The sequence below is a fragment of the Trichechus manatus genome, unplaced genomic scaffold (assembly GCF_000243295.1).
Source record: "Trichechus manatus latirostris isolate Lorelei unplaced genomic scaffold, TriManLat1.0 scaffold00018, whole genome shotgun sequence".
Lineage (NCBI taxonomy): Eukaryota > Metazoa > Chordata > Mammalia > Sirenia > Trichechidae > Trichechus > Trichechus manatus.
In genome coordinates, this window is record NW_004443954.1 from 7,229,529 (window position 1) to 7,253,039 (window position 23,511).

At 38.5% G+C, this 23,511-nt stretch overlaps 1 protein-coding gene across 8 annotated transcripts in view; it reads left to right on the forward strand.

Annotated features, from left to right (window-relative positions):
• NCOA2 (nuclear receptor coactivator 2) overlaps window positions 1-23,511 on the forward strand; it is a 304,968-nt gene that overhangs the window by 111,904 nt on the left and 169,553 nt on the right. For all 8 annotated transcript variants that reach the window (XM_023727750.1, XM_023727751.1, XM_023727747.1 and 5 more), the window contains one exon: window positions 4,048-4,104. The gene's annotated coding sequence lies outside the window, so the exon portion shown is untranslated. The remainder of the gene's footprint in view (window positions 1-4,047; window positions 4,105-23,511) is intronic.

Genomic DNA, 23,511 nt, shown 5'->3' on the forward strand with positions numbered 1-23,511 from the left:
AAAGCTATATTTCAGGATACTTTTGCACTTTTATGTATAACGCACACACACACATATAGCAAATTAGAATATTCTGTTGAATAATCTTAAATAGTTATCAAAATTAAATCTTGAAAATATAGCATTCCCCTTGAGGGTATAGATATGATTTGAAACACACTGAGTTACAGCTGTGTTTCATGTTTTATTGTTTGAACAAAAAGAAAATAACATTATGATACTAATCATCCATTATGGGTATACACTTACGGGTATATGTTCAGATGTGCTTGACTGGAACTGTTGAAAAGTCTCAAGTAATTTTATCAGTACTACTTCTTTCATCTTTTCTTGCTCTCCCGATGTGTCCACTTCACTTTTGCCAAGCTGTCTGACTGGCTTGTTGACCGGGTGGTGCTGGCTGAATAACAAGAAGACCAGTATAGGACTTGTGTTGGAACAGGAAGTATGACAGTTGTAGTGCTCCCCTTTTGGTCAGTGATCTCTTTCCATAAGTAAGTGCCATATTTTCAGTTTTCCATCAATAATCAAGTTAGTTGGCTGGGTTGACCAATATATTTTCATTTGCATACCACCTCTGATCAGTTGGTGATGATTTTCTTTGATTGGTGACAACTTTCAGAAAATTGTGAGGCCACATTGAGGCTCAGCAAAAAAGAATGCCAAGGTCCATTAACAGTGTCCACCAGGGGTGTAGGGTATTTAGGGCGTGACGGAACGAGTGTTAGTTTTGTGTTTTGCTGTCCTTATTACCACACTAAAAACCTCAAGAAAGTCGTTTTCAGGTTGAACACATTGCTGCAGTCTTCCTTTTCACATCAGGGTGGTAAAATGAGAGCACTGTCAACACAGTGACCTTCCATAACAGTTTGCTGGGTAAGAGCATGCACGGACTCTGGGGTAGGGTAGGCCTGAAGCTTCTCTTTCTCAGCATTTTATTGAGTTTCCTGTCATAGCCAGCAGCATTCAACAGCAGTATTTGGCAGGATCATAATTACAATGCCGACTATGTACCAGGTGCTTTATGTAATTATCTCACTTAATACTTCCAAGATGCTGCAAGGAGGGTATTATCGCCATTTTATAGTTGATACTCAGTAACGTTCCCTAGGTCACATACCAGCTACCGCTGCTGATACCACTACTGACATTGACAGCAGCAGCGTTTCTATGGTGAACCTGTTCTGTCTGATGGAGCTAAATCCTAACTTCTTCCACCTATTCCACACAGCTTTATAATAGTGAGCTACGCTTTGTGGAGAGGAAGTACATCTTTTTAGCCCATGCAGTGGCAGTAAGAGGGAAAAAAAACCAAACCCGTTGCCATCCAGTCGACTCAGACTCATAGCGACCGTATAGGACAGAGTAGAACTGTGCTATAGGGTTTCCAAGATTGTAATCTTTAGCAGGAGCCCTGGTGGTGCAGTGGGTAAGAGCTCAGCTGCTAACCAAAAAGGTCAGCAGTTAGAATCCACGAGCCATTCCTTGGAAGCCCTATGGGGGAGTTTTACTCAGTCCTATTAGGGCACTGAGTCAGAATTGACAAGATGACAATAGGGTTGGGGCTTTTTTTTTCTTTTTCGTTTAATCTTTACGGAAGCAGACTGCCACGTCTTTCTCCCTCCAAGCAGCTGGTGGGTTCCAACCGCCGACCTTTCAATTAGCAGCAAAGGACTGAACCGTATGTATCTCACTTTGTCTTTACTAGCAAGTTTCCTATCTTTCTTTCTGTCTCTCTGCCAAGCCCAGGGTTATCTCTTTTTTCCTTTTTCTTTTGAAACCCGTTCCTAGAGGGGCTTTTTTTGAAAACCATCAAGACTGATAGAAGAGTAGTAGGATGCTTATTTATTATAGAACGTTTATTATTTTCCCTTATAACTTGTAAAGCATTTTGTTGTTCTGTGTTTCTAAATATTTTATTAATTCTACTTGTTTAAAATGTTACACCAAGATACCATATTATACTGTGGGCTTCTATAATGTTCTTTCTGTCGTCTGTACATATTTTTTAGCATGAGTGCATTGGCACTTTTGCCTCATGCTGTATTAGCATACTAATAAATATATGAATAGTATAGATCAAGCAGTAATCGTTTAGTGTCTTTCCTACAAACAGTGCAACTTTTAGCTTGTGATTGTCGCGTAGTGTGATGTCCTTGAGCGAATCAGTTGTTTGTGTAGAATTATAATGGGTTTTAAGTAGGCCAGCATAGTGCATAATTTACCCCACTAGTGCTAGAATGAATTGATGACTCCTATTACATAATAAACAGTAACAACAAAAAGTTATTGCACGCTGCTTACTGACTGCCACATGAGTAGAATTCATTTGTTTTACTTAATGTGATAACTTCTAATTTGCATACAGATTCCCTGTTGCTTTTCATGAATCGTTTCTGACTAATACCCTAGCTACATTTCATTACATATGATTATCTCAAGACTGATCGAGGCCTGATAAAAATCAGAATGCAAAATTTTCTGTTTCTCTCCCCTTTAGACCTCTTACATTATGCAGTAGATGTTTCCACTACCCCAGAAACGTGGTACTTTGTAAATTTAATTAACATTAACGTTTTCCTACTCATAAAACAGAAAACCAAACCTGTTGCCATTGAGTTGATTCCGGCTCCTAGCAACCTTATAGGACAGAGTAGAACTGCCCCAGAGGGTTTCCAAGGAGTGGCTGGTGGATTCGAACTGCTGGCCTTTTCGTGAACAGCCATAGCTCTTAACCACTGCACTACCAGGGCTCTATTTATTCTAAAGAGTAAAGGGCTTTTAAAAGATTTATTACTATTTTAAATTTGATAATAAATCTAGAGTATTTATTATTACTGATGGATGCCACCTGAGGGGGGAAAAAAACTCCAGTGGCTTAGATGTAAAAACATTCCTTGAAGCTGATTAAGTCTAGTAGTATTTAATAGTCCAAAAAACAAGTCTCAGCACCACTACTAGTAGCAATCAACAGATTTTTCTTGAGTCCATAAAATACATACATGTGGTAAACATTAATACATATAAAATATCATAAGCACATATTTTGTCTTCATATCAAAAAAGTTTGAAAAGTGATCAGATAAAATGCTCTGGGTCCCTCTAGTTAAGCTCTTTGCTCTCAGATCTACAGACCTAGAAGAAACTTGGTGAGCAGTTTCCTGGTTACTGAAAGTGTCCAGTTCTTCCTTTTCTTACCCACCTTTTCTCTTGCAAATTGTTACGGTTTTCATAGTGTCATTTTACTCCTGTCAAGACGTTTCTTGAAATAACAAATTAGTCATGTCTGTACTTCTTTCTTTAAAGCAGTTATGACACAGATTTTTGTTTCCATAATTTCAGTTCCGTACAGTTCCATACAGGTAGACTCTGAGTATCAGTAAGTTATGATCAGTTTTTGAATTACATTTATTTGTTTATTCAACAAACATTTACTGTGTGTACGTGGTTGTAGGTACTGTGCTAGCCGCAGAAATGTAGTGTGGAAAGGTGCAACTGGGGCCTCTGCTTTCACCAGCCCGTCTAGTGGGGAAGACTAGTGATTAAACTGCAGTTATAGGGAAGCATAGTGTTGTGACGGGAACTCTGAATTCATACAGTAGAAACCTTGTAATTCACAAGGGATTGTGGTCTTATATATTTCACATTGTCTTGTACAGATAGAAGTAATGCAGCAAGTCTACCTCTTGATTTACCATACAACTTAATGGAGAGATATTATTAAAGAGTATCAATTGTGTGGTAGCGCAAATGGTAAAGCCCTGGATGGACTACTAGCTGAAAGGTTGGGCGGTTCGAAGGCGCCCAAAGGCTTGGTGATCTGCTTCAGAAAGGTCACAGCCTTGAAGACTGTATGCGGCAGTTCTACTCTGCACACGTGCGGGTTGCCATGGTCGCAGTCAACTCAGCAGCTGACAGCTTTACTTGTACATTGGCGGTAATCAATGAGTATTATTATATATTGGTGGTAAGAATCACATCTACTTTAAGGAGTCCACCAAGATTCTGCAAAATTTATTCACGTTTGTTTGTTTGTTCATATTGCAGATTTCTCCTGGATTTGGCTACAGAGTTATAAATCTTCTGCACTGTGTACAGACACAGGTGAGTTAAGTTGAAGCCTTTGTACTGGGATATTTGAATTTCTAAATAAAATCAAGTTTTTTAAAATTATTCTATTTATAATTTAGCAAATTTTATTGCAAAATAGAAGGTAATATAACCGTATCGATCTATCAGTGGTCACTGTGTATATTAGGAAGGATGCAGAGGCAGCAAAATGTTACACATTATTTTAAATACAGATATACAGTGATAAGTCAAATTATAATGTCATAGCCTGGCAAAATGATTACATTTATTTTTATATGTAAAATATTTGAATGGTAGTAGTAATTTTCGTCTCCTACCAAATTAGAGTAAAAGCATCAGAAAGAAGTTACTATAAATGTTGGAGGCAAATCTCTGACTTCTGGGTGTAGTTGTCATAAAATGTAATAAGCAGACCTTTCTTGTCTACCCAGTCTGAAATAGCTTCTGAGTCACTCCTTATCACATAATCCTGTTTTATTTTTATCCTAATATTTATTACCACATGATATATTTTTATTTATTTTTTTGTTTGTCGTCTCCCCTACTAGAGTATAACTTCCCTAGCATTGGGATTAGGTCTGTCTTGTTCAAAACAGCATTCTTAGCTCTTAGGATAGTGCTTGATGTATAGTAAATGCTGAATAAATGTTAATTACTTATTGAGTAATAAATATTAAGATATTTACATTCACAGTCATGGAATTCTGCATCTGTAAATTCAAATTGGAAATAGTTCCTTATACTTATTTCTGGATATGAAATTATATTGTGTACTTAAAATATATGCTCTCAAATGTTATAAGAAATGAGCTATGTCAGATACTTTATATATTCAAGTATGCTTAATGAGGGTAGAATTCAGAGGATATCTCTTCCTATTCCCCGTTTATTTTGTCAGTATGCCGGAAGGTTCTTAGGATCCAGTAAAGAAAAATCCTGAAGCAGGTGTGGCCAGTTTCCACCTCCGTACCAGATCATGTTAACATTGGATATGTTTGGTGTTACTTTTCCAGAAAGTGAAGTAGATTTGACAGTTGTCCAGTTTTAGTCTCTGTTAACCAAATAAGTAAAAGTTTCCCACTATCTGTCTTTCGATACAAAACGTAACTTACTTAATTAGCGTTCTGTTTCTAGATTGAGGAAATTTTTGAGTTATTTTCCTGACCTGTATATTGATGTTTGAACTCATTATCCAAGCTATAGCTGACCATGCATTTCCCTGTGTCCATGGGAGTTTTCTAGGATATTGGTTGCTGTTATTAGGCGCTTATCTTTTTGTTTTCTCTTTGCTTTTTGCTCTGTCTTCTTCAGAGATTCTTCTCTTCTTCTGCCACTATAATATGTCATTTATAGAAAGAACTAAGTCAGACTGTTAGGTGTTTTAGTAAAATTTTAGAATTATACAACCATTTCTGATTCACATCTAATAACAAACGCAACTTGCAGAAATTTCAATGATAATACTAATAACAGCAACTATTTCATCACTGTTGTGTCAGGCATCATGTAAGTGCTTTTCATTTATCTTCAAAACAACAGATAAGGAAATTGAAGCTCAGAGAGGTTAAGTGACTTTTCCAAGGACATGTCAATTAATTGGCAGTTTGCCACGCCAAAGACCTTGATCTTAACTACTGAGTTAAATATCCCTGATTACAAGTCTATTTATGGCAATAACCCCCCCCCAAAAAAAAACACCAAACCCAGTGCCATTGAGTCAGTTCCGACTCACAGCGACCCTGTAGGACAGAGCAGAACTGCCACGTAGGGTTTCCAAGGCTGTAATATTTATGGAGGCAGACTGCCACATCTTTCTCCCACGGAGTGGCTGGTGGGTTTAAACCAGGGCTTCTAACAAGTTCCCAGGAACTTATACGTAAGAATCACCTGGGGATCTCGTTAAAATGTAGTTTCTGATTTAGTACATCTAGAGTGGAAATACAAATTCTCAACAGGGAACTTGTTAGAAATGCAAATTCTCAGCAGGGTTTGAAGCTCTGGTTTGAATCCCTTACGTTTTGGTTAGCAGCTTAGCACTTAACTGTTTTTGCCACCAGGGCTCCTGTTTATGGCAATACCAAAGAAACCCAAACCCATTGCTGTTGAGTTGATTCCAACTCATAGTGGTTCTATGGGACAGGGTAGAACTGCCTTATAGGATTTCCAAGGCTGTAAATCTTTACGGAAGCAGACTGCCGTATTTTTCTTCCATGGAGTGGCTGGTGGCTTTGAACTGCAGACCTTTTGGGTTAGCAGCCGAGCTCTTAACTACTGTGCTACCAAAAAAACCCCAAAAACCAAACCCGTTGCCGCCGAGTCGATTATGACTCATAACGACCCTATAGGCCAGAGTAGAACTGCCCCGTAGAGTTTCCAAGGAGTGGCTGATGTATTCCAACAGCTGACCTTTGGGTTAGCAGCTGAGCTCTTAACCACTGTGCCACCAGGGCTCCTTATTTATGGCGGTAGGGTTACTCAAATCATGTTCGTATTTAATTCACAAGTCATTACAGGTCTTAACTTTTAACTTCTGTTTCAAACTGCGAAACATAATGAGACATTTGAAATTTACTGACTACCTAAACAATTTAAAGTTCCATTCTGTGACTTTCATACTTACTTTTCGGGAAGGTGACGTGGGGGAAACCATTTGGATTGTTTTTTGCATTATAAACATGGTATACTATGAATCAACATTCATTCTGTCTTGCAGTATTAGAAATTGTAGCTCTGGTTTATTGTTGGATAAATCACTTTTTCTACAAAGAACAGGTTGTATGAAATACAGTGACTACAGAATTACTTAGAACCCTTATCTTGCAAGGTGTAATTTATATTTTGGGGGAAATTTTTCCACCAATTATTTGAAAAATAAAGTGGTGCAACCTTGCAAAGTTGGTTCAAATAGAACAAAAACTTCTCATTTGTTTTCAATGCTGAGTAGGAATTTTTTTTTTTTTTATATGCTCTGAAGAAATGTCTGTTGACATACTTTGCCTATTTTTTTTAAATTATGCTTTAGATGAAGGTTTACAGAGCAAATTAGTTTTTCATTAAACAGTTAATACACATATTGTTTTGTGACATTGGTTGCCAACCCCATGACATGTCAACATATTCCCCTGCTCAACCTTGGGTTCCTGGAGCCTTGGTGGCACAGTGGTTACATGTTTGGCTGCTAACCAGAAGGTCAGCAGTTCAAATCTACAAGCTGCTCTTTGGAAACCTTATGGGGGAGTTTTACTCTGTCCTATAGGATCGTTATGAGTCAGAATTGACTCCAGGGCAATGGTTTTTTTAGTTTTTGTTTTTTTTTTGTTTTAAATCTTTTGACTGAAGGATGAACCTCAGGAGTGACTTCAGCACAGAGTTAAAAGGGTGTCTGGGGGCCATACGCTTGGGGTTTTTCCAGTCTCTGTGAGACCAGTAAGTCTGGTCTTTTTTTGTGAGTTAGAATTTTGTTCTCCATTTTTCTCCAGCTCCATCTGGGACCCTCTGTTGTGATCCCTGACAGAGCAGTCAGTGGTGGTAGCCGGGCACCGTCTAGTTGTGCTGGACTCCGTCTGGTGGAAGCTGTGGTAGTTGTAGTCCATTAGTCCTTTGGACTAATCTTGCCCTTGTGTCTTTGGTTTTCTTCATTCTCTCTTGCTCCAGACAGGGTGGGACCAGTGGAGTATCTTAGGTGGCCACTCACAAGCTTTTCAGACCCCAGACGCTTGAATAGAAAATATTTTCTAAATGTATTTTGGATTTTTAATGTATATTACAGAGGAAATATTCTTGAAGGCAACTTCGATTGAGTATACCTTAAAATTTTGATTTGAAAACATGATTAATTATACTTTCTTACACTTCCCAAAAGGGGTTGTGTGTATGAGTGGAAATTCAAATTCCAGATTTGAACATATGGAAAAGGGGATTCTGTAGTTTGAGTTAAAAAGGGCTAAATTTATTTAACAGACTGAACTATGCTTTTTAATCTATAGCTAAGTCAGTATTTCCATTCCAGCCTCACATTTTAAACATTTTTAAAGTTAGCCAATAAAATTTACTTAGAATTGATAGTCAAAACAGAAGCAAGAATTAGATAAATCTGCCTGACAACATAGACTTGAAATGCTATTTCCCTTCACTATGGAAAGCTAAACTCACTGGATTTATATATACTTTAGGTTTATTTAAGGAGCCCTGATGGTATGGTGGTTAAAGCACTCAGCCACGAACCTACAGGTCGGCAGTTTGAACCTACCAGCTGCTCCATGGAAGAAAGATGTGGCAGTCTGCTTCTGTAAAGATTTACAGCCTTGGAAACCCTACATGGCAGTTCTACTCTGTCTTACAGGGCCACTGTGAATCTGAATCGACTCAACGGCAGTGGATTTGATTTGGTTTTAGGTTTATTTACAAGTTCATTTTCTCTCTGCTGGAAGATTTTGAGGTGAGAGGATAGGGTAGTGGGGTAGATAAAGAATTGTTTCCACACACTAGGTAGAGCCAAACTTTTCGATATTCACATGCGGAAGGAGAAGTTTTTCACAGTGCAATAGTCGCATACTTCAGGTAATCCTAATACACTTTCTTGTTATGTGTTGTGGTGGTTGTGTGCTGTCAAGTCGATTCTGACTCATAGCGACCCGAAAGATACTAAAAATTATATTAAGCATGTCAAAGCATAAAGTGAATTATGTCTGTATTGGATATGACATGGTTGAAAGTACACTTCAAGTAAATTTTGGTTGGATTTTGAATTCCCTCTTTATTCATAAATGTGAGAGGGTTTGTGATTAGATGTCCGATTTAACTGAGAGATGTATAAATTTCCATGAAGACGGACAGCTTTGTAAGGGCCACAGATCTGAGGCTTTGACCATTGTCCAGTGAAAGTACTGATCTCAACTAAGTCTTAGAATACTTTATTGTAACTCTTCTACTTTAGACAAAACCTGCCCACATTTTCTTGTATTACTGCTTTTGTAGTATTTACTTCAAATGTCAGCGTGGTAGGCACTGTGATCTGGAGAATAACAAATGTTTTGACAGTTCTCAGAATGCCATCAGTCATTTAACTGTTCAAACTACAATCTCAATCCTACTGGGTAGAATCTTCTGATGAACTTAGGACAAAATGGGTTCAATGGTAGATTGAAGTTGTCTTCTGATGTGTGTTACAAAGACAGTTGGAAACTATTTATTTATGTCTAGTTTTAAAAACATTTTTACTATTCTGCTTTCCTCCCTCTTCCATGTACACATTAATGTGAACAGATTGTCTTATTTTTTTTCTTATGAAATTAAATTCATATTTAAACTCTATTTTCTCTCTTGCATCCTTTTTTTTTTGCCTTCAGCGCATCCCTCCATTGCTCCTTCCTTCCTTTGAGAAATATTCGTTAATTTTTTGTAGCCCATGCTAGGTACTATGGGAAGTGTAAAGAATAATTGGGAGATATGCTTGTATTACCAAAAATTATTGAACTAGAAAAGGAATGTCAGTGCAAGTTTAACTCCATATTTCTTGAAAGACATTGATGTCTGAGTTATGTTGGGAAACTATAAGTCTTAATAAGCGTACATTAGTAGAGGGTAAGGCAACAGAAACAATGTCCATCATCAGTTTTGTTGATACAGAGTTAGCAGTGCTTTAAGAATGTGGTCCTGGGAAGGTAACACACCTAATGACGGAGGTGTGTTGTGCTTCGTGAGGGTGGGATGGTCACAAAGCGCTCAGGCAGTCTTCACCTAGAACTGTGGCATCCTGATTTCCATATGGATAGACAGGAAAGGGCTGTTAGTAAGCATAGTGTATTGCTCAAAAGTATACCAGGAATGGGGCGGGAGGGCGGTGTCTGATTTTTCTGGTTAATTTAAATTGTGGAATCACACAATTTAGAAGTAGTGTAATTTAAAAATATTTTTAAAATTCATAAGGATGTTTCTTGAAGGGTAATAAAGTTGAGTTTCTGTTTGAAGCTATTTCACTGTAAGAACACTTTTTTTTTAAAACTGGAAATTTTCTAAGTACGACTTCTTTTGGCATAGCTGGTGTTCTTTGGAAATAATTAAAATGAAGAGCGTTACCAGTCTGTGTCTTGTCTAGATCAAAAGTTAGCTGGTCTCAGAGAAGGTCCCACTGGGGTAAAAATCTTTTGAGAAAGTTATGGTGGGCTCTGGGTTCTCAGCTATGCTTCTCTGTGCTGAAAACAAGAGGATGGATGGATGGTAGGAGAGGGAAGCGGTTTTCAGATTGCTAATAAAATGTGTATTTTCCTGCCTTTTTTGTTATTGATCCTGAGATTTCAGCTCAAATTTGAGTATTCTACTCATGTAAATGATAGAGCCATCATGGAGAAGGTCTGTGATAGGGGAGTTTCCCATAAATGTTACCACAGTAACTTTGGAAATGTTTTACATTTGGTTTGAATCCACTAGTAGGATTTTTAGCAATGCCTTTCACTTTCACTTAGAAAAGAAAGTGCCAGATCACATGTTATTTTCTAGGCAGGTGCTGAATTCGAGTCAGCTGCCTTTGCCAGAATCCACTTAAAGATAAAACAGAAGATAAAATCTCGCTTCTTCCTTTACCCACCTCATAGTTTATTATTGTAGCTCAGATCGTGTATGTCATTCTCCACTGTTTACAACGTATAGAGATAAGGGATAGATTAAGCATGGGGGTTTCTTGTTTTTTCTTTCTTGCTTTAATTCTTTTGCATTTGGATGTAGGTGTTTTCATTCTGTCTTCTATTGCTGGCTTGAGACTCAGTATAACTAAAGAAAACCCGAGAAGTAACTATGAACTTTGCTAATTGTGATTTTAACTTAATTCCATGTATTCCATTGTTGTCTAAATGCTGACTCATGGATATCTACAGTTAATTGTATTTTTTGGCTCGGTCACGGCTACACCTCTGCCTTGTCCTCCAAAAAGAACAAGGGAGAGTTAGAAGTATGTAGCATTAAATAGTGACTAAATGACAAGTTAAACATATAGCACAAATGTAGGCAGTTGAATTTTGAAGGAGCTCTTAATCTGAAGCGCGTGTCTCTGTGAAAAGTTGCTTTTATAGTGCTGTAGTCTGTAGAATTGTTTGTCATTACTGCTTTTTAGAAAAGTAGAATTGATTAATTTGAGGACTTTCTTTTCTTTAAACCAGCAGTTTGACTTTTTTTGGTGGCAGTTACATAAATTTCTTAAGCAGAGATCGTACACTTGAAATTTTGTGTTCTCACCTCAAAGGCTGGAAATTTGTTACATTTCTGTCTCACAGAGTCACAGCACAGTTTTATTGTGCCCCGTTGGGAAGTGAAATGGACTGGAGAGCAGGGGTGGGATGGGCGAGGATAAACATCAGTGGAAGGGTGAATGGGGAAGCCTCTGAACAATGTACCAGTGCTATACTTGAGTACGGAGACTTTTAAATCTTTTCCTAAGCTGTACAAAGATTATCTGAGAAACAAGTATGTCATAGTTATTGAGTTGAGGACTTAAGTTAGAATAGAGAGAGTAATGGCTGAAGACTACAATTGATCTGTTAGTTTCTTTCAGTTCCTTGTAATTAAAATAGGTATTTTATATTCTAAGTCTTCATTTCTTTATGGCCATTTTATTATAGCCCAGAAAATTACTTCTGTTACCTGGGTTATAAAGTGGAGAGTGAAAATGGAAGATAGTTTTCAACCAATGTATTTTGAAAACTATTATGATTATTCATGCTATTATGTTTGAATAGAATAGAAATGTAAAATTCCTTAACTAAACATCTGTTAGACAAATTAGTTTGGTTTCATGAGTCTGTTACTGATATCCAGCAGTAGAAGCTGTTTTATTAACCCAGTGGAATCTAGATTTTAGATTTTCTTTGTAACTAAGTGCTTTGGGACATTTAAATTTGTTAATTTTTTTTAATGTTGCTGCTGCTTCATAATATCTACAAAGTTTTGTAAAATCTTTATTGTCAAACACTTAAATTATTATTTCTTTGAACTTGTTCACTGATACATTTATAGTGTATGCCAAGGTCAGGTTCGAACTTTCTGTTTAAAGTATTTTTTGAAAATATGAAATAAAAGTCTTTTGTGAAATATTGCTGTTATCCTTTGGATGCATTTTTATTTTAACATATCTTAAATGCCAGAACATGTTACTTTAAACCAGAGTATGCTCACTGTATCTATTTCCCATCTTCTTATTTTCTTTCTTCCTTCTTGTTTTTAAAGGGAAAAATAAAATACTTCTCCCTTTCACATCACAGCGGCCCATCACCAGAGTGGTTCAGTCCCAGAGCCAAACGCTGCAGCAGTCCTCACAGACTCAGCCATGGTGGCATTCTGTGTGTCCCTGTGAGCAGGACTGCCACTCACAGGAGCCAGACACTCACTCACTTCTTGATCTTTTTCTCACTTTAACAAACACACACAAACTCGTTGCCGTCAAGACCAAGGAGCGACTGGTGGATTTGAACTGACAACCTTTTGGTTAGCAGCCAAGCTCTTAACCACTGGGCCATCAGGGCTGCTTTCTCATTTTAGATCTGGCAAATAAGAGACATTATTCTAATAGATTTGATATTGTTAGCTTATTGTGATGGTTCTACATCAGCGTTCCTTTTAATTAAGTCATTGTTTTGACTGAGAGCCTCTGATGGTTAAGATTCCTGTTTCTGACAAAATTTCAAGGACTGATTATGGAAATAACATACCTGATCATTTGTTTATATAACACAGTGAAGTTTCATGAGGTTGTTAAAGTTTTCACAGATGTTTTAAAGCAGAGATAAATATAGGTTAACTTGAGGGGGGTAGGCAGAGAAGAGGAAAAACAAACATTACTACTTTTGGCAAGACACTGTTGTTGACCTTCACATGTATTACGTTAATTTAAACTCTGGATAAATCTTTGCATCAGAATGTGAAGTATATTCTGATTGTGTCTAAATTCTCTTTGAAATTGAGACTAAAGGACGTTTTATTTTCAAAGCATTCAAATTTTACATCCAGGGCTATAATGTATATTGTGAAACAGTTGTTTCTTGTAACTCATGTGCTTTGAATTGAATCATGTAATAATCACAAAGAGAGTTTGTGCCTTGTCTGTACTAGTTTTAAGTGGAAAAATGATTATGAACTCAGAAAAGGAAAGTTTTGATTAACTGATCCTATCAGATACTGCGAAATGAGCCTTGTCAGAAGAAAGTGCTCAATAATTATAAATCAGGGATGTGAAGCTGACTTCTTCATTAAATTTTTTTCATTATATACATCAACACTTCAGTTAATGTTTTGTTTTTTCAGTGTTTTATTCACAGAACATTTTAAAAATTATTACTCCCCATAACTGTGCATGTAACTTTTGTGCCTCGACATGTCATTTAAATAGATGTGCTTTGTTTAAAATGACATTACTAGATTACTAAAGATTAGTAATCATGATGGGGCCCCAAATAGGTAGGAAGAGAAGGAAGTGAATACAAATATAGACATGTATGCTTATTACCTATTTATTCAAGTGTACAATTCACTAATATTTGATTTAATTTCATAGTTTTAGGCCAGTCAACAATGTGGTTTCAATATACAGACGTGAATGTGAAACCAAGTATTATCAACACAGTTCCTGTTTCAGTCATAGTGCAAATGGAATATAAAATTCTTGGAACTGAAAGATCATTTATAATAGCTAGCATGCACATTGTGCGTATCATGTGCCAGGTCCCATTCTAAGCACTTTTCACATTAATTCACTTAATCCTGAAAAGAAACCTATGAGGTAGCTGCCGTTATGACCCCATTTTAAAGACAGGGGAAGGAAGGCCCCGAGAGGTTAGATGACTTGCCCAAGGATTTGCACCTGACTTAATGAGCTAGCCTAACCCAGTCTGGCTCCAGAGTCCTTGGGCCTATCACTAAGCCGCACTGCATTTGTAGTGTTTGGTCTATGGAAGTATGTTCTCTTAAAAACAAAAGCAGACTATCAAAGCCCCTGCCCCCCCCCCGCCCCCCCAAAAAAGTAACTTCAAAGTAAAGTAAAGTTTGAAGCTGACTTTCTAAGTACAGATCAGGATGTGACAGTGCTTAGTTGGCATTGTATGAGCCGGTCCCTCGCCCCAGCAGTATCAGTGTGGTGCTAGTAGCAAGACTGAAAAAAGCCCCTGAAGCCGCTAAACTGTGTGTTAGTGTCAGAAACAATAATCTGTCATTAATTAATCAAGCAAATTACAGGTCTCAGAAATGATATGAAGCTGTTCCTGAGCTTCAGATGAGGTTACACAGATCATGTGTTTAGTGGGGTTTATGTTTGGGTTTTCTGTTACCAACAGTTATTTTATTTGGAAAGAAGGATGGAGCTAGCTCACTTTCTCTTTCCTGTTCCTCTCTTTAAAAATAACTTTAGAAGTTCTACTGTATTTTAAAAAAAACGTTAAAAAGGAATTTCCTGCCAATTCCCATAATCAGAAACTTGCATAGAACCTTTTCACACAAAGAGAAGAAAATGTTCAATTCAAAAGCAAATTTCAAATTCTATTTAGAAAAGAGTATATTTCTATGAGTGACTGTAGAATTCTTTCAATTATTTTTTTTCTAAAAGCTCAATCATATTGACCTACAAGTGTCAAGTTGATATTGAGTATATTTCGGATAATCATGATCTTAAATAACAGACATGGCGTTTACCTTTTATAAGTGAAACAATTAGGCTGTCCTCGCTCTCCGATTTTCCCCCTTTTTTTTTTTACAGAGGAAGCCTGTGTTCTCTACGATCAATGCTATGACTTTCTCTATTGCTAATGAGTTTTTGTTATGTAAATAACAGTACTCATCATGCACACAGAAACAGGCTTTGGTTACCTACAACCTAAAATTTGCCTTCTTAACAAGCTGCCATTTTCTTATTTCTCTTCTTTTAAAGCTGTTTTTAAGCATATACATAATAAAGTTAAAGTTTAATTAATGTTGTGAATTCTGCTGACAATATTTCAGTAGTGCATGCTGTTTTCTTAAATCATTGGTTAAATCTAGCTTGAAAAATATGACTTTGATTCTTTATATCATAACTCATCTTATTGCTTTGAAAAGTTTGTTTCATATACCTTCTAGTAAGGATTTGACCACATCCTTGTAAAATAAAGTATGGAAATAATATTTTTGTAAATCTGAATATAAAGGAGTTTTAAGAAGGAAACTTAATTTTCTTGCATACCTTAGTCTGCGTGCCCTTAGTAAGAATTTGATGGAATAAAATGTATATGAACAGCTTTGGGGAATTCCCCATTTTATAGATCAAAACACTGAGACTCAGAAAAATTCATGAAAGTCTTGTAGCTAGATAGGTTGATCTAGAATTTGAACCTGGGACTGTATATTCCCAAAGTCATTTTCTTTCTGTTATAGGACCTCCTCTGGTGATGCAAATGGAATTTTTTGATTAGATGAAAGCCCTGATTTTTTTTTATTCCCCAGCAGACTGATAGCTATTTTCAATTTAGCTGTATTCATTTCTGGAAGCAATTATTGTGCCACAGTGAAGCAGGCATGTTTCAGGTATACAGAAGCAATATATAGAGCCTTTGTTTCACCCACGGGTTGCAGTACAGTAAGAGAAATGACAAGCTAACATGTTACATGACAAGAAGTTACATGAATGGTGGGATGGTAAAGCAACGTAACAACAAATGCAGAAATACTGCACTGTAGTAGGTACACCGAGTAGGAGGGGCCGCGGGCACTGGGCCCACTGCCGTCTGTCTGCTGACACTCCTGGCCTTTTGCTTATCCTGCTATGCAGTCTACAACCCTAGAGTCTGTTCTAGATCATTACACTAGCAGTAGCTAAACATGAAAGCCAGAAATACAGGACACCTTTTGTTGATGGGGAAGGAGCACTGGTGGTGCAGTGATTCAGTGCTCGGCTGCTAAGCAAAAGGTTGACAGTTCGAACCCATCAGTTCGAACCCAGGAGGAAGATGTGACTGTCTCTCCATAAAGATTTATGACCTTGGAAACTCTATGGGGCAGTTCTACTCTGCCCAGTATGGTTGCTATGAATCAGAATCAACTTGATGGCAACGGGTTTGGGTTTTTTTGTTGTTGATGGTGGTGGTGGGACTTCAGTGCCACCAAAAAAAAAAATTGCAGTCGAGTTGATTAATCACTGATATTTTCAGTCACTTCATATGCATATGAAAGCTGGACAATGAATAAGGAAGACCAAAGAAGAATTGATGCATTAGAATTATGATGTTGGCAAAGAATATCGAATATACCATAGGCTGCCAGAAGAACGAACACATCTGTCTGGAAAGAAGTACAGCCAGAATGCTTCTTAGAAGCAAAGATGGCAAAACTTCGTCTCAGTACTTTGGACATGTTGTCAGGGGGAGACCAGTCCCTGGAGAAGGGCATCATGCTTGGCAAAGTGGAGGGTTAGCAAAAAGAGGAAGACCCTCAACAAGGTGGATTGACACAGTGGCTGCAACAGTGGGATCAACCATAGCAAGGATTGTGAAGATGGTGCAAGACTGGGCAGCATTTTGTTCTGTTGTACATAGGGTCACTATGAGTTAGAATGAACTCGATGGCACCTAACAACAGCGAGTACCACTAAGAGAGGAGAATACCTGCTGATTGCAGTCTTAGCTGACAGTGCCTGAAAATTGGGCTCAGGATGGTGGCTACTACATTCCAAGCCTTAACCCAACTAGATTGTAAATTTCCCTGCTAAATGATAAGTTAGAGATCCTTAACACTTGGGCATATACAAAACACTAAGTAAATTCATGTTGATTTTAATTTTTCTTTCTAAAATCTTTGCTTTTGAGTCTGTTCCGACTCGTGGTGACCCCATGAATTTCGGAGTAGAACTGTTCCAGGGAGTTTTCTGTGCTGTCATCTCATGGAAGTAGATCATCAGGCCTTTTTTCAGCGGTGCTGGTGAACCTTTTGCATCACCCAGGGCCGAATTCACTTCCTATAGGTTAATGAATATGTCTGGTATATTCTCTAATTGAAAAATAACTCTAGTTGAAGAGGTGTACAAAATGGTTAAGTGCAAGGATATAAAAACTATTACAAATGTACGGATATTATAAGTTCACACGCTTTTTACAAGTAGTTGCAGGCACGTAAGACAGAAAGAAGTGAGTGTCTAGTTTTATTAAGCATCTGAAGTGAAGCTTACCTTGAGGCCCCTTTATTCTTGATGGTAACTTGAGTCTAATCTATTCTTCCTGTTGAGATTGCACGTCCCTACCTCCCTGACATGTATTCTTGTATATGGTTTTGTTATATTAAGATAATTCAGGAAAAGCACTTAGAACCATGCCCACCACATAGGAAATAATTTTTAAAAATTAGCTTTTATCTTCCTCGTCCCCCCGCCCCCGCCTCCTCTTCCCCTCCTCATTCTCTTCCTCCTGTTCCTTATTTGCTTCTATTCCTCGTCTCTGATTCTTGTTCCTAGTCTCTGATTCCTGTTCCTAGTCCAGGTTAGGTTACCTTTCTGAAACTTTCAGATCAGTCCCTCAGCAGCAGTTTCCAGCTGAGCTCTACCTGTCCTACAGGCCATATACGCTACTCTCTTGCTGGGTCTCTCTTTTTTTCCCGTCCCTTTTGTGTCGTAGGAGTCCCTGGGTGATGCAAAAGGTTTACACGTATAAAAATGGTGGTGTGGGGGTGTCTGACCTCCTCTAACTTCAGGAGGGGGAGGAGAGAAAATCAGCATCAGCCCAAGGCGGATTCCTATGAGGCAGAGGTCAGACATACCTCCTGTCTGCAACCTTTTTGCCCATTCTGACATCAGCGGTCCTTCTTCTCTCCCGGGTTTGATAATTTGTTGTAGTGGCCACACAAAACTCACAGACCATACTCACAATTGCGATGTTTATTAGGGAAGTAACAGGTTACAATTCAGGATCAGGAATGACTCAGGATACAGTTCTTTGATCAGGACAGCTTCTTCTCAGCCATACCCACAGGCAGGCCTCTCCCTGGCCCTGGGTCTTTCAGCCCCTCAGCCCTCAGCCTGTCCTCTGCCCTGCTCGGGCGAGTATTACAAAGCTCTTTAGCTCCATCTGTAAGTGTCCGGGGGCTCCCCACTCTGCCAGGAAGCCTCCTACCCAAAGGTACTCAGCACTGTTGCTCCGTGGGTCGGCATGCCCTCTGTAGCTACCTTGCTCTGTGGGCTGGGAAGCCAACCGCACCATCTCACGCCAGTCTCCTGGTTCTCCTGCCACCATTTGTCTGCCACTGCTTCTCACTGTCTTGTGCCGTCTCTAGTGTTACAGCTCTCTATCTCTCTGTCTTCTGGGTCAGGGAGGTTCTCAGCGCAGGGACCCTGAGTCCTCACTAGTGGTAGTGAGGTCCCTCCTCCTCATCTCTGGGATGAGCTCCTTTTAAGCCTAGCAGGATGGCAAAACTAACCAATCCCTTTGGTAGGGTTCCGTATGCCTTATTTGCATGGTCCCACCCCCAGGGTTCCAAGCACCTTATTTGTGTTGTTAGGCTGTCCAGTTGCCTTAGTGGGCCACAGACACCTTATTTGCATATCCCCATCCAATCATTTTGTGGGGGTCGCAAGACCATGCATGGCTAAAAGGGCCATATTAAGTAATTCACTGCATCACAACGCTCCTGGCTCCTAACTGAAAGGTTGGCAGTTTGAATCCACCTACAGGTGCCTGGGAAGAAAGTCCTGGTGATCTACTTCCAAAAAATCAGCCACTGAAAACCCTGTGGAGCACAGTTCTACCTTAACAAACCTAGAGTCACCATGAGTTAGAGTTGATTCAATGGTAACTGGTTGGTTGGTTGGTTTGGTTTTTTATCTTAACTCATACTGCTAAAGGGTAGAGGCAAAGCTTCTTTCCTGAGTAACAAAACAACCTAATAATCATTTGAAATCATCTTCTATAAAACATGCAGAAACACACATACTCATACATACATACAGTCACTGAAATGATTCCCATAAATTAGCTACAAATAATTCAAAATTATCAGATTAGGCAGTTTGGAACAGAGAAAAAGGAAATGGAATAGGGTGGCCTTTGAGAAAACCGAGGTCCCTCCCGCATTGTATTCTTTCCTTTCTAGCCTTTTTGGAGCAAATGAATATCATCAAGATAGCTAAAGATCTTTAAACAGTGATGGTCAGCACCTGAGCAGTCAATTTTTGGACTTACTTTCTTTTGAAAACCACTGACTGTTTCTACTAAATTTTCCTTTATTATGTGTTTCCTTTAAGGTTACTTCCTCATCTCTTCCTGCTTGCACCCTGTCAAGCCTCCTTATAGGGGAACAAGGGAGAGATAAGAAAGAGAAGGAAGAGGACATTTAGTTTTAAAGTTTGCTCCCAACAAAAGCTTTGCGCACGTACTCATTGGGAGCACCATCTAGAGATTCTGAGGATGAAAGTATAAACAAACAAACAGAAAAACCCACTGCCATCAAGCCGATCCCGACTCAAAGCACAGTGATTATACATGTAACCATTAGACTTCAACAAATGATCGTTCATATTCTCCAGTCTCTCTCCCAGACTCTAGTGTGCCTTGCTGGTTGTCAGGAGATGTTGTCATTGTTGCAAATCATCTAGTAAGGAGGTGAGAGGGTGATTTAATAAAAGGCGGGGCCAGTTGCTCATTTATTCAAAATGAGTACATTTGAACATTCTATTTTAAAATTTTTTACAGTAAGCTTGGAAAAACGGAAAGAAATATAACTCAGAATATCACCACACAAAGAAAACAAGTATCATTTTGATATATTACAAAAAACACTGAGCAGTGTAATCTTTTACATAGAATGTTTGCTAAGTAGACAACATAAAAACATCTTTTACTGATTGTTCTACCATTTGCTTTAGCAAATAAAACATTCAGCGTAGGTTCTTAGCTCGGAAAAGACAATTGAAATAGACATCCATGAGAGCAATGGCTTGGTCCCAGGCTGGTAGCTGTAAGACCCTATGCAAGTTGTTTCTCTTTCCTGTACTCAGTATGTCAAAATCTGCAAGACTACATAGCCATTGTGATTCTGCAATTAAACTTAAAAAAATCTGGGACCATTTTATGTGTCTTTTTGCTGTTACAAACACACACCTCTACCTTCAGGGTAGAAATTAAAAATGATAGCAGTTCAAGTAGTTTGTTCCTAAAATTAACTATACCCAGATTTCTATGGCAAAATTTAAATTCCCCCACTAGTTTTCTGTCTTTTGCCTAGAGTATCTCTGGGAAAACCAAAAACCAAACCTGTTGCTGTCAAGTCAGTTCCGACTCATAGCGACCCTATAGGACAGTAGAACTGCCCCATAGGGTTTCCAAGTCAAATTTGAACTGCCAACCTTTTGGTTAAGCAGCCGAGCTCTCAAGTTCGTGGTTAAACTAAGTTAGTAAGATAAGAATGTTGCCACCAAATCACTGAATGCGTTCTCTAGAGGAAAAGCTAGAGTTGAATCCGCATGAGCCAGAGTCCTCATTTGTGAGGTGCTAGAGGGCAGGCTCAGCCTTGCCCCAAGTTTATCCCCAGTTCTTAACTCATCTGCTAGTGGAGGCCTCAATGGGTGTTTGTTAAAATGAAAACTCAGTTTTAAATGAATACACACACACAGAGCAACACAACCCGTGCACACACAAACATACAGCAGGTACATTAATATTTTATAGGACAAGGACACTAGGGTTACTCTGGGTAGTCATCACACATCAGAATGAGATCCCGTCACTTGGATTTAATATTATACTAGGCCCAGTGCCACCCAGCTGACACTATTATTAAATGATATTGAGAAAGAGTAATGGAATTTTTGAGGAGGAAATTTTACAATTGGGAAAAACGAATGAAGAGATTAAATGACCTGCCTAATTTTATGTGGTTGATTAGTAGCAAAGATGGGACCCAGAATAGAGTTAACCTGTTGCCTTTGTGGTTGTTTTGTTGGCAGGTGTTCCTGTAATACTTGATATGTGTGTGATAATACACCTGTATTAATATTTATAATCTTTATGCATCTAGTTGGATATAATAAATTGGGGTTATTATGAACCCTGTAGTAGGATGGTCAAGTAATATACCTTTTTCCTTTACCTTGTTGTTAAATAGAATCTCATGAAACGGAGCTACAAAACAACACATTCACGCACATACTTAGTTTGTTGAGGTGACTAGATGTTCGGGGTCATCTCCTACCTCTTATAAAGTTTCGTTAATTTGTATTGGTATCAAATATTTGAAATGATGGTCTTAAGGACTGTAAGATCTTAAGTCAGAGACTAAAGATGAAATTATCTTCAGAGTGTTATATTTACTACAAGAGGAGAATACGCTCATACATTTTTAGGAGGGCTTTGAATAGTAAATAATGAACCAGCTTTGGTTGTGGTAGTGAGGTAATGATAACTTGTCTTCTCAGGAGCATTCTGAGTCATAGTGGTGTTATTGTATAATTTCCATTTTGCAGGTGAGCAAACGAATTCTAAAGGCTTAATGCTTTTTCAAAACTGATCCTGTGAGCAGGTGGCGAGTGCTGGTCTGAGTCCTGTGCTTTGTGAATTGTGCCTTGGCCCCCCTATTGTTGCACGTTGTTAAGGCAGACATGAGGGAGAGGCTCCATCTCTCTTTCCTCTGAGACCTCTGATTCTGTTCTGTGCTATTTTCCTCCTACCATCCGAGAAAACCCAGAGGGGTGATGAATTTCCTCGTTTACAGGCTTTCCTGGGAAAACTCCCTAGCCATTCGTGCTTAACTTAGCTATCCCTCTGATATACTAGCGGCCACAGGCATAATCTTCCCTGTGTTACCAGCTGCTTATGCTCCCTAAGTGGAAAAGGGTGTAAGTTACAACAGCTACAAAAAAGCCTTTCATACCTGGGGTTTCTAATATATCTTTTCCTAAATGTTAATGACTGCCTCACAATGCTTAGCTAGCATCTTCTTTAAATACTTCCGTGGTCTGAATGGCTAATACATAGAAGATTTCATAGCCAAGATGGTTGATATATATACCACTCCTGTCTACCCCTCACATTTCCCCCTGCAAATATCCATGTCTAGTGGGGCGTTCTTTCCACAGAGCCCACACTAGCCTCCTATTCTTAATATTCCATATGTAGTAGGAAGCCACCAAAGTGTTTTGATGATGAATGATATGCAAAGCTATTCTTTAATAATAAGAATCTGGTAGTAAGGCATAGGATGGTTTTCAGTGGGGAATAACTAACTGGTAGGAAAAGCCCCAAGGCTGCATAGCATGGAAATGTGGATGCTGGCACTCAAACCCAATTTTCATTATTGTTGATAACTTTGTTCTTTGTGCTTTATCTACTGGTCACTGAGGACACAGGTGATGTCTCAATTTCTATATTTTCCCCAACCCCCCCCCCCAGAAAAAAATCTAGATCAACACCCAGCTTTATAACATTTCGTGAATACTTTATCCAGAGGGTATAGTTCTACTCCAGTTTATTTCACCCATAGAGAAGAAGTTGATGGACTGAGTATAAGAGTCAGTATTCCTTCATCTTATATCAAATTTTGGGAGAAAGATGTGGCAGTCTGCTTCTGTAAAGATTTACAGCCTTGGAAACCCTATGGGGCAGTTGTCCTTGGTCCTATAGGGTCGCTGTGAGTCAGAATCGACTCAGCGGTGGTGGGTTTGGTTTTATATCAAATTGGGAAGAATTCTGCATGACCAAACATATTTTTTAAGTTCCACTAAAGTGATTCCCTATAGAACAAATGAATTTTTATTTACCCATGGGTGTGTAGGTAAAAGAGCACTTACAAAGTGTCTAAGGATTAAAGCGAGTAACGTGGATTTCCGCAGAAGCATGGTGTTCCCTCAGTTGGTCAATTCTTGTGCTGCCTTTATCACCCCCTTTACAGGTTAAAAGCTTCAGGCATCCCCATTTCCAGGGGGCTTTAGGGTTCCCTCCTGGCTCTGGCAACCTGCTTGCATGTTTCACCCACCAAAGGAGTTCAGCTCTGGTACTCCGGGTACTCTTCCACTAAGGTATCTGGATGAATAGGGTATACTCTTTGAGCCCTGAACTATATAAATGTTGATGCAAAATGACAGATACTTGAAAGATATATATAGTTGCTAATTCTGATGGCTGGTTATCAGCTAACCAGTTAGATAGATTACTGATGTGTAGTCCTGGACTCTTTTGATTGCAGGTGTTTGAAACCCATCTCAAATAAGTATAAACAAAAATTGAAATTTATTGCCTCATATAACTGGGAAGTCCAAGGCTACAATTGGCTCTAGGCACAGCTGGATGGAAGGACTTAAATGATATCATTGGACTGTCTTTCTTTTTATCTTTCCTTTTCTTGTGTTGGCTTCTTGTTTCAATTAGGAACTTATGTGATAGCAAAGAAGATCATCAGTAGCTCTGGCTTTTTTTTTTTTTTTTTTTTTTT